Source organism: Salvia hispanica, unplaced genomic scaffold (genome assembly GCF_023119035.1).
Source record: "Salvia hispanica cultivar TCC Black 2014 unplaced genomic scaffold, UniMelb_Shisp_WGS_1.0 HiC_scaffold_33, whole genome shotgun sequence".
Taxonomy (NCBI): domain Eukaryota; kingdom Viridiplantae; phylum Streptophyta; class Magnoliopsida; order Lamiales; family Lamiaceae; genus Salvia; species Salvia hispanica.
Window position 1 is genome coordinate 24,426 of NW_025952058.1, and position 12,645 is coordinate 37,070.

At 30.7% G+C, this 12,645-nt stretch overlaps 1 long non-coding RNA gene across 2 annotated transcripts; it reads left to right on the forward strand.

Moving 5' to 3' along the window:
• Nucleotides 1-6,468: 6,468 nt before the first annotated feature.
• On the forward strand, nt 6,469-10,390 carry LOC125198934. 2 transcript variants are annotated; one of them, XR_007172488.1, is made up of 6 exons: nt 6,469-7,159; nt 7,221-7,364; nt 7,831-7,906; nt 8,011-8,082; nt 8,763-9,069; nt 9,162-10,390. It is a non-coding gene; the product is annotated as an uncharacterized LOC125198934 (long non-coding RNA). The 2 variants fall into 2 exon arrangements; XR_007172487.1 differs by lacking the exon at nt 7,221-7,364.
• Nucleotides 10,391-12,645: the final 2,255 nt, after the last annotated feature.

Here is a 12,645-nt window from a genome sequence, read left to right on the forward strand (position 1 = left end):
TACTATATTACGATGTTGATTGCACCGCGTTGAATATAACGTCGTTTCGAATGACGTATGATAGTTCGACATAATTAAGCTATCAAGCTATATTATATTATCGCCTAAATCTTTATTAGTTGTAAAATCAGAAAAAATTAATAGTACAATAATTTATGAAAGATTTTAAAGTCTAAGTTGACTTGAAGTCTTTTATCAACCATTAATATGATATACTGATATCACAGATATATGAGGCTATCAACCGTTAATCACATCACATGCCTGACAATGTCACTATCGTGTTGAATTTGATATACGTAGTATCATTTTAATAAGGTGAAACTGTGAATAAATTAATTTTACGAATTTTTTCAAATTTAGTACTATGGAATTTCAATTTCGGCGCATACGGTGTTTATTTTTTTTACTTGAATTTATAATAATAGTTAAAGGTTAAAAGCACAAAATCCGGTTAAGTTCTTCTTCTTTTATTGAATTACACGCTTATACCGTTGGAATATTAAAATATAAACTTGATTTTGTAAATATCTAGATATTATACAAATATCTAGATATTATGTAGGAGGGGTCATGTTCTAATGCTTATAACACTCTAATCCAAAATCAAGACTAAACCTCCACCTTTAGATTTTAAAATGAGTGGATGAGATTAAATCTTGCGAAACTCAATAAATAGTAGACAAAATATCAACAAAAGGGTAATATCATCATTATGTTATCATATAATAATTTTCGTGAATGTTTTTTTATATCAACATAGTGTATTACAAATATCAACAATATGACATAAGAATATAACACTAGTACAAGAAAATATCAACACATATTTATTGAGATTTTTACATGTTTTTATTGAGAATTTTTAATGTATTTGTTGATAAAAATCTGGTTATCAACATTTACGAAAACTAAAATAAAAAATATCTAATTTCATCATCCGAACGTCGTCGGAACATATGTAATTGAGATCTCGTTGGAATCCTTATAAAATTATCTTTAATTTGATATATTTTTTGCGAAAAAATAATTTAAATCGAGAGAGATACGTAAATTTAAAATTTTAAGATGATTTTAATGAGATGGAATTGACATTAATACCCTCTAATTTTATTTATTAATTTTCTTAATTAAAAATATAATCTATGTGACATTATTTCAACCCCTAGATTTTCTAATCTAATAGCTAAGATTTAGTGTTAATTTGGAATAGCTAATTAATTAGCAATTGATCACTCCCCTATGCAGGAATATTAAAATATAAACTTGATTTCGGTGCATACGATATTTTGCCAATGACTACTTGACTTATACGAAGTCTTCATTTAAGATAGTAGGAGTATTATTTATAGGTATGTATTCATATCTATATGGTAAATATTATTCAAAATCAAAACACTTGTAGTTCATTAAATTTTGTGATCTAATGATTATATTAACGTCACGTGTCATCTAATAATGTAGATTATTAGTCTAGTAATGTAACTTAGATAATGATGTAGTACTATGTTAGTAAATAATGCAGTATTTTAGGATAATAACGTAGATTATTAGTCTAATAATGTAGTTTGGCTAATAATGTAGCATCTTAGTCTAATAATATAGCTTATCACAACCATGAAATCCAAGGATCCAAGGACTGTGATTTGTGCTATGTTTGATACTAAAGAGTTGTGAGGACCCTATTACACCCATTTATTTGTATCACAGATAAGTCGCTATTAATCATTACTAGTGTTAGCCCACGCGCTATGCGCGACACATAATATTTTTGTTCTAATTACATTGTGAATAAACTAAATAAAATAAAAATAAAATCTTTACATAAGATTAAAAAATATATATATTTATATTATATAATATATTAAATAATTATACATATAAAATTAAATAAATTCTAAATTAAACCAACATGAAAATATTTGTTAATTACGACACTTATAGGTCTCCATATTGAAGAAAAATATCATTGTTACAACAGATATACTTCAATGCTATAATAATAATAAATTGGTATAAAATATTTAATACACAACTAAAACGTATAATGAGGACAATGATATCATCATAAAAAGATAAAATGATGTACAAATTTAAAAAACACACACATATAAACATTAGAACAATAAAACAATAGATCATAAGAATGTAAAAAACTTATATGTAAATAACCTTCATTGTACAATAATAAGAATAGCAAAATAAAGAACAAATATAAAATAAAACACAAACTCCAATATCCCGCTGACTCTTGCCCAACCTTATTTTCCTTCTTAATCTCCAAATTAATGATTGATGTGCGCGAAAACAAATGTGATAGTTTATGATCTTCGTCTTCTTTGCTTCCTTTCATCATTTCGTTGGTTTAGGTGCTTTCTTTGTATGAAAACTATGGAGTAACGAAGTTGGCGACAAATATGTAAAGTTGTAGCTTCAAAATAATATAGATAGTCATAAATTTATGCAATTTCTATATTTGTGAAAAAAGAACTATTATAGCATGGACGAAAAAATTAAAAGAAACCAAAAAAAATAAAACAATCTAACTAAGAAAAACTTAAATATGAACTAACATTACCGAACCAAAATAATATTACATAAATGTACTACTATAGGTAAAGAGTAATAACTATACCGAGAAAAATTCTTCCTTTTGCAGAGAATTCGTGATGCAATGGGATAAGACAATGAGAAATAAATTATAACCTAGCAAATGATACATATTCAAAGAAAAAAAGTTAAAAGTATTATGTACATTCCTGGGAACCGTGTCTTGAATTCTTGTTCCCTGCATCAAAAAAATAAACAATGTATGACTTTAGTTTTAGTAAATGACTTAAAAAATAGTAATAAGCTAAGCAACGATATGCATACCATCCGATCGTGGAACACACACTCCAAGGAGATTACATTGGTTTGTCTAGGTTTAATGAATTTATAAACGTGCACGCATCGCTCTAAAATTACTGACTGTAAATCGTTAAAGAAATTCCATTATGTGAACAAATTTTTATTTTAGCGGAATGTTGTGATGAAGTGAAGAGAGAAATTGAAAAATGAAATAGCATCTTGCAATTGATACATATTTATAGATATAAATATTGAAAAAGAATCATAAATGTGACTGTTACAAATTAATAATTTGCATGATCACATTCATTTTTGTTTGTTTCTTACTTATGAAGAGCTATAGTGATGATTGATAAACGTAATCTAAGTTTATGGAATAAGAAGCGTTTTATTTTTATATATTAAAGTCCACAAGACCTAGCATTTAATTAGTTGACCTATCAATTTAATAACTCTAAAATTTATATAGGTTCATTAATCAATTAATAATTCTTAATTATAAAGAATAAATTAACGGCTGCACTTAAGATGTAATTGCCGTATATGATTTTATCATTGCGTATATAGTGAATTAGTTATTTCATAAATATTCAAATTAATTCCATAATTTATAAATATGCTAGAATGAGGACAAAATTTATAAGTGTTTCAAAAGAAGGTCAAAACTCGCTTTTTATATATATATAGATATGATATGCATAACAGATATACGTATCTATCAATCATTAATAAAATAAGTGGTAATTCTATGCCGTCTAACACTACACATTACTACTTTTAAAATAAGGCCTAATTTTATGGGAATTCATTTTCCTAGCAGAAATTATGTTTTAACAGATAAATTTTTACAAATAACCTTCGTTTTTAACAAATATGCCCCTACAAGAAAAATTGAGTGTAATAATACATTTACATGTAACAAAATATATTTATACTGATTACTTGATATTACGGAGTACTAGCTAGTTGGCAAGTTGGTTGTCAAGAAGGACCATGGATCTGTGATGCTTGGGACCTACATATGTTCGAGCTAAAATTTATTTTTCGTAATTATGCCCTCTCTTGTGTAGTACTCCATCCGTCCCACATTTGGAGTCACTTATTTTTATGGCTCGGGTTTTAAAAAAGAGTTGAAGTGTGTAATAAATGAAGTGAGATGGTGGAGTGTGAAAGAAATGAAGTGAGATGATAGAGTTGGTTGAAGGTGGGTCCCTTTTAACTTTTGATTTTTGTTTTGGTTTATTTTAATGTAAATAATGGCATTTTGATGTAATTTTGATACAGAATGGGATAAAATTGTATGACCAAATATGGAAAATTCTAAAAGTGACTCTTAAACTGTGATGGACTTTTATGGCAAAAAGTGACTCTTAATCTGGGATGGAGGGAGTAAAAAGTATAGAAGTGCCGTAGGACGAATGTTAATATTAGAGGCACCGCTTTAATTAAAAATTTGTTTTGCCAAGCATTTTTCAATAGTTTATAAATTGTTTATATTTTAGTAAGTTTAACTGAATAATTTCTTCACAGATGAATAAATGTATAGCATACAAAAAGACCAAGTCCTCTTTATATTCTAAAAAGACATAATTGGCCCTCTGCCTAATTCAACATATATTCGGACGTCCCTATAATTGAGGGCCATTTTTTCCACAGCCTTGCGAATGTGTTACGATCCATTCGCAAATTGGCAATGCAAGCCGCATCAGTCCAGTGTACCAGACGATCCAAGTTCTTCAATTGTATTGGCATCTTTCGGATCACACTGCGCCGACGTGCACGCTCCACAACCCGACGCCTTTGCCAAGTAGAACCAGCGCACATGTATTCATGTATAATGGCAGTGGTTTCTACGCGATATATAACCATAATGTCCTCCAACAACATGCTTAGATTCATATAATTTGTAGTGAAGGTTGTCATCTTCACTACACAACCGGATTCAGCGGAGTATGTAAAGTTAAATGAACACATGATAAACATCGATGTCTCAAGTAAACATACTAACGAAAGGCGATGCATACCAACAGCATATAATAAAAAAAATTTAACAAACACATGTATAAAAATAAATGAAACTCGCCAGTAGATAAAAAACACACCGAATACAATATAGCTGTTTGTCGACCCTGCTATCGCTGCAATCTAGTTGTAGTGTACAAGTTTTCCGATCCAACCTGTCAGATTCATAAACAAACACGCCGGAGCGTCAGAAAATGGATTACAAGTCTTCAATTGAAGAAGGAGGGTGACCGAATATAGGCTCACCGGCGAACCTACCACTTTGTATCACACAATCGACAGTGCACGCCGTATGACTATGTCGCCTTTCAACAATTCCAGATTTTGATAGTTCGGCCACAAAGTCTGGTGTAATTTGTATACTGATTTAAATTGGGGAAATTAGGGTTCTCCCAATTTTGTAGTGTGAGGAAATATCAGAATGGGTTGGGGAACCGATTTTGTTATGTTTTCGAGATGTCAATGGGCAAAATAGTAAATGGAACTCTATTTCTAGGCACAATCTTCAAAGCAGAATTGAAAAACCACGTTCTGAAAGAGATTTGATTTAAGGGTAATACTTAGCCCAACAGTGCGGGCCGTCTATTTCTGAGCGGGCTCTCCGGAAATAACCATTGAAACATGAACATCATTTAAGCCCAAGAATTGACCCTATTTCTCACCATAACTAGGAACTTAAACACCCCCTAATGCTGTTTTTCGGCATACAATTCATGACCACTTTTTTTTCTAGTGCAATTTATTTACTTTACATTTCACAAAATATATTTCATTTATACTAAAATAATAGTCTTATTTCATTATTTTAGTCCAATCTCATAAAAATAACCAATTTCTATTTTTAGAAATTTTTTTACCAAACAAAATACTACTACTACTAATGATGTTGAAAGATGATGCTCCTACTTTGTTTTATTCCTATTCATTTTCATTCCACTTAACTTATTAACTATTTTTTTCTTTCTCTTCGAGGTTAAATAATACTCCATGCTACAACAATAATGAGACGGAAGGAGTGTTTTTGTTAAAAGATAAAAGTATATTCTCTACGTCTCCCAAGAATATGCACCTTGGGTTCAATACTGATTATAATGCAAAATTGGTAAAGTAAGAGAGAAGTATAGAGAAAAGTAATTAAAGTATTGTTAGTGGAGAATGATTCTCACCTCATTAGAGAGAAGAGTTTTCAAAATTGGCAAATGCATATTCTCGTGGGACGGAACAAAAAAGAAAGAGTGCATATTTTTATGGGACTGATGGAGTATTACTTAATTTTTCTCATTATATATTCCTCGAATTAAATAGCTCATTGTTACCTACTTTAATGTTTTCCCTGTAACTCATCCAAATTCAGATCTCCTTGTGTAAATAATCAATATTTGTAATTAAAATAAACTATTGGTCTAAATCGTCAACATTCATTAACGTTGATTTATTCAGCATAGTGGTAGGCACAACTCGTCTACGCACCACACATTACTACTTTGAGCAAGTATACCGACATATGCATTTATCATTCATTAATTGATTACGTATACAATTTAAATTGTACATGAGGACTTGTTTCAGTCTGTAACAAGTGTACTTCCCATTTGTTAAAAACCCTCTCCCATCCACAAAATAAACACACGCACACACACTTCTCATTTGTTCAAGCGTAATGGATAGATATTCATATTCCCATCTCTCCTTCTTTATAACATCATTCTTATTACTTCAATGGTTGATTGATTATAGTTCAGCCAACTCAGATCGTTCTTCACTTACTGCCTTCAAATCTCAAATCTCTTCCGATCCCTATAATACACTGACAAAAAACTGGAGCAGGGAGAGCAGTATTTGTAGTTGGATCGGAGTTACTTGTGATTCTCGGTATCACAGGGTGACTCAATTGAATATATCATCCATGGGTCTTGTAGGAATCATTCCACCTGAAATCGGAAATCTTTCTTTTCTCATTTCTTTAGATATGAGCAACAACTCTTTTCAAGGTCCCATTCCCTCATCTATTTTCAATATGTCAAGTTTAAAAGTTTTGAATTTAAGGAATAATAGTTTGTCTAGTAGTCTACCTCTTGATATCTGCAAACACAACGGGCATAGACTGAAGTATCTTCGTATTTCTTACAACGAGTTGTATGGGAAAATACCATCGAGTTTGGAGCAGTGTTCGAAGCTTGAGTATCTTTCTTTGGCAAGAAACAAATTCAGTGGGAACGTGCCAATAAAAAAATTGGGAACTTGACATTGCTTCAACAACTATTCTAAGGTTCCAACAATTTAAGAGGTAAGATATGATGTGTATGATCTCACATATTAGATATTGGTTTGATGCAATTTATTCACAGGTAATATTCCAAGAGAAATCGGTGCTCTTACTAATTTACAAATGTTGGACCTTCGTAACAACCACTTTAATGGACAAGTGCCTGCACAAATTGGGAACTTGACATTGCTTCAAGAATTATACCTAATTACCAACAATTTAACCTGTAATATCTTATATTCCTGATTTTAATAATTTCAGATCTTTGTTCTTGGGCGTTGATTGGTCTACAAATGATTATTCTTGTATTTTATTCATTCATTTCTATGCTTTACGTTTGAAAATATATTTACTTTAATTTTTAAAATTAGTAAGAACTTTGGGGACGGCATATATATGTTCTAATGCTGATTAGTGCAGTATGAGAGAAAAAGATAATAATAATTGAAGTATTGTTACTGAATAGAGAGACATATATTAGACATATATATCTTAATTGGCTTGGATGCTAAGTACATCTGGGCCCGGTTTACATGGTTTTTCGCCAATGACCAATTACATATTTGACAATTGCATTAAATATTTTTTATTTATAATTTCATATTACTTTATTTTGTAAGAACCAATTTCATATTGTATATCCTAGCTAATATAGGTTAATTAGATGTTTATTTGATGTTAATGACTCACAGGTACGTAATATTCCAAAGGATATGGGGAAGTTGATAGTGCTTCAATTGTTATACCTTAGTCAAAACAAGTTCAGTGGTAAAATCTTATCCCATGCCCTATTTTTACTAATTAAGGTCACATGTCAATTGTCATTGTTACATGATAACTAAATTGAACTCTCCAATTTAAAATTGTTACAGGTTCTATAGCAAAGGAAATTGGGAACATGACATCCTTGTTCTACTTAGCGCTTGACATTAATGTTATAAGCGGTACGATATGTTCTCAAATTTTCTTATTTGAATGAATTATCTCATCTCACTTTTTATTATTTTGAGTAGTTAGATCTTCTACTAACTCATAAAACTCATAATTACTCACACTTTGTTAACCTTTTTCATTTATTTTTATTCATAAAGTCAAACAATTTCTTAAAACTCGCACCTGTCAAATATGAAGGAGTAGTTATTTTGCTTTATCATTTTGATGGTGCATGCATGCGGAGTGTAACACATGTTGCATGCCACTCAGATTTAATATCCAACTGATTCAAGTTACTTGAGTCTTATTCTATTTTGAGTTGTTTCAAGTTGCTTAAGTCATTTCCATTTACGGCTAAAAACAAAACATCTAATTTCACATAGTACAATATTATGTCTTATACTTTACTCTCTTCTTTCTCTTTATTATCTTCAATATTGTTTTATCTTCATGTAACCTATTAAACACAATTTTCTTAAATTCCGAGTAAAAAACGTCTCAGGTAACATGGGATGCAGGTTGTATAATTTTGTAATGTTTGTATATTTACTAACACGTGTCGATCATCCGTATATAAAACAGGAAATGTTACATAATCTGTATTTTAAGTTATTTGTTAACTATTAGTATATATTGCAATCAGAGCATATCATTATTCCAATTGGTTTGTCACAATTTCATATTTGTACAGGTCATATTCCAAAAGAAATTGGTAACATTACGCCTCTTCGCCAGCTATGGCTGTACAACAATAATTTAAGTGGTATGATTTCATGCCTCTTTATATATTATTGGTTACAAAGTTACATTAATTAGATATTATGAGTTGCTATGTTCAAAATTTGTACGGCCATGTAATATTCCAAAAGAAATCGGTCGTCTCAATAGTTTGGAGACATTGAATATCGCATCCAACAAAGTTAGTGGGCCATTGCCTAGGGAAATTGGCAACCTAACACACACCAGTCAGTTGTGGCTTTTCGACAATAATATAAATGGTATCGTCTCTCTTTCTCTTTGTATATATCATATATGTCTCTCTACTATATGACGCCATTCTTGATGATCCCGGTTCAAAATCAATTTTTAGGACCAATACCTTCCACCATTGGGAATATGTCCGAGCTGATTTTTGTAGAACTCACTCAGAACAAATTAATTGGAGAGATTCCATCATCTATTTGTAACTTGAGATCGCTTTTAGTTCTCTATCTATCAAACAATCATTTGGAAGGACCAATCCCAAATTGTTTGGGAAACCTCAACAGTTCATTGGCGGTTCTTCATTTGGGTGCAAACAAAATCACTGCCCTTCAATCAACATTTGAAAAGGGATGCAGTCTTCAATCCCTATTCTGGCCATTAAATTGGAAGGAATACCTCACTCCCTAATCAACTGTGAAAGTATGAGAGGCATTCATCTTGGTGACAATGAAATACGAGGTACATTTCCCTTCTGGATGGAAACACTCCCTCAGCTTCGCGTCCTCGTGTTGAGGTCTAACAAGTTGAATGGTAATATATTGGTGACTTCAACGACTGAGCATCCGTTTCCAAAGTTGCAAGTCTTTGATATATCAAGAAATGCATTCGTTGGCTCGCTGCCCGATAGATATTTCAAAAATTTTGGAGTCATGATAGATGCCAAGGAAAATATGACACGCGATGCGAATGATGTCTTCCTACGGTTTTTCGACTTCAATTTCACTTTGAAAGGTTTGGATTGTCATGGAACATATTGGGTGGGAAAATTCCAAGTGAATTGATTGAGTTGACATTTCTTTCAAAATTAAACCTTTCTATGAATAATCTTGTGGGCAGTATACCATTATCTAAGCAGTTTTCTATATTTCAGAATGATTCATAAATAGGAAACTTGGGATTGTGTGGAGTTCCGTTGATGAAACAGTGTGAAATAACTGATGGAAAACCAATTCCTCCAGAAGATAATGATGATGAAGAGTCTGGATTTATAGATGGATTTGGTTGGCGAAGTGTGGTGATGGGGTATGGACGTGGATTTATTATTGGAATTGGAATTGGTTACATGATTATAAGAAGCGGAAGGCCAAGATGGTTAGTGGACTTTTTGGGGTTGGATATTATATATAGTAATAATTAGATGAAGAGAGAAATGGAGCAAAAGGAACCCCAAGGAGAAGGTGATTCAAGACAATCATTGTGGTTTTCTTAGAGTTTGATTTTGCATGTTGTGACTTGTGATCAATTGATGTGTAATGTTTTACAAATAATGAACTTTGAAAAATTGCAATATTGTATTTCTATGTTGGGTTATTGTGGTTTATTCTGAAAGCTTAACGTGGCTGCGGTGTATTCTGAAAATTTGACATTGTGGTTTATTTTGAAATCTTATATTACCTCCGTCTTTTAAAAATAGCATTATCTCATACTTTTAAAAATAGCATTATCTCATACTGTTACTACACATTCAGCTAACTGTCACATGCTAGTTTGATTTAATAAAGATTTGTTGTGTGTAGCACATAGTGACATGTGTTGTTATATGCAAATAATTTACGAGGTGAATCTTGCTTTCTGTGTGTCATATATATTAATGCACATGAAAATGAAGGAAATAAAGAAAATGAGGAGTCTTGATTTGCATTTATCAAAATTTATTTAATTAAGTTAATAAACAATGAAAAATGAAACATAATAAAAAGTGAAGAGTCATGAGATTTATTAAAATCTACTATTTAATTGAGTTAATAAACAATGGAAAATAAAACATCATGAAAAGTTCAGAGTCATTTGTGTGTTTTGAAATGCGTTTTGAGATGAGACTATAAATAGTGAAGTATATAAAAAGAAGACCAAGTCTTCTTTATATTATAAAAAGATATAATTGGACTGCTTAATTCAAAATATATTCATACTTCTCTATAACTGAGGGCTATTATTCCACAGGATCACAACTACTTTACGAGGGAGAAATTAATGCAGTTTTTCCACAATAATAAATTCCTGACCACAACTCTATTCAAAGAGAATATTTTATTTTGAAAAAATAATTTTTTCAAGTGCATTAAGTTACTTTTAATTTTGCAAAAATTTGGAGTACTTTAAATTTTGAAAAATTTATGACTATAGACTAGTTCTTTAGGCTGAGTTCTCCTGTTTGGTGTGCATCAATATTCATTACTAAAGTTTTTACAAATTTTGGATTTTATGTTTGGGTTTATTCACAGTCGCCAACAACCATTTTTTTCAGTGTTTCGCTAATTAATTTCTCCGAAAAAAAAATAAAAGTACGGGTATTACTTTTCTCATCCTATACATAATTCCAATTGTGTCATGCAGTAGCGGACGCAGGATTCTAATACTGGGAGGTCCAAACTAACATTGACAATTGTTGTGTATTTTTAGTATTAATAACACCAAAGATAATCACGACTTGAATAGTTCACCTAACGTGAGATAAATAACTTGAAAATTAGTGCAATAAATTAAAGTATATACGATGACATTGTCAACATCGAAATAATTTAAGAATATATTTTTAAATAAAAAGTATAACAATTAAATTAAATTTACTAACGTGATATACTATAGTTATAATGTAATTACATAATTATTTTTATTGTAATGTTACAATAACAATATTTTCATAAATAAAAAAAATAAACAAAATTAATTGTATAAAATTACTAGTGTGAAAAAACAAAAATGAATTAAGTACTGGACAAATAAATTAATTATGGATAAATGATTAATTCTATTTAGCTCTCTAGCTTTGAGAAAAATCCAAAATAAAACACAACGTATACATATATGCGCAACTATTGGGATTCAAAACTCTAACCTAAGTGACATTTGGCCATCCGCTCCACCAGCTCAGCTATGGAATGACATATCAATTGTTGAATGAATATTAGATATATAGTATAACCAAAATGGGTGGGGGTTCCAAGGGTCCCCAATCCCCGTAGGTCCGCCTCTGGTGTCATGTTGATGTATATCTTCAATTGTGCGACTATTCAAAGATAGCTATACTGAATTGGACTATTAAGGGATGACGTGTTTTTCGGGTTTGGACTATTAAGGGATGACGTGTTTTTCGGGTTAGGTTGCTATCTTTTGGTTAAGATGTTTTGAACCATAAACACATCTTTCTATAATTTGAGAATTTGATTTAAAGTTATATCTCAGTATCTCTAAAGATATTATGTATCCACCCTATCCCTATGTTATGAAATGAAAACATTCCATTAATTCATGTAACAAAATTGGGATGCTGGTGTGTGATAACTATCTACAGTTTTAATCGAACTGAGCCATATAAAATGGGGCGAATGTATTTTATTCTCTAAATCTGTCACATAAATTAGGGGTAAGAAATTTTATTTGTAATACTCCCTCCGTCTCAGTTCATGGCATTAATTTATATTTTTCTATTATTATGAGAAAATGATAATATATAATTAAATTGGAGAAAAAGTAAAGTATGTGAGAGAATAATGTAGAAAATGACTTCATCTACATTATTTACTCTATTACTTTACTTTCTCTTCAATTTAATTATTTATCATCATTTTCTAAAAATAGATGCCAAA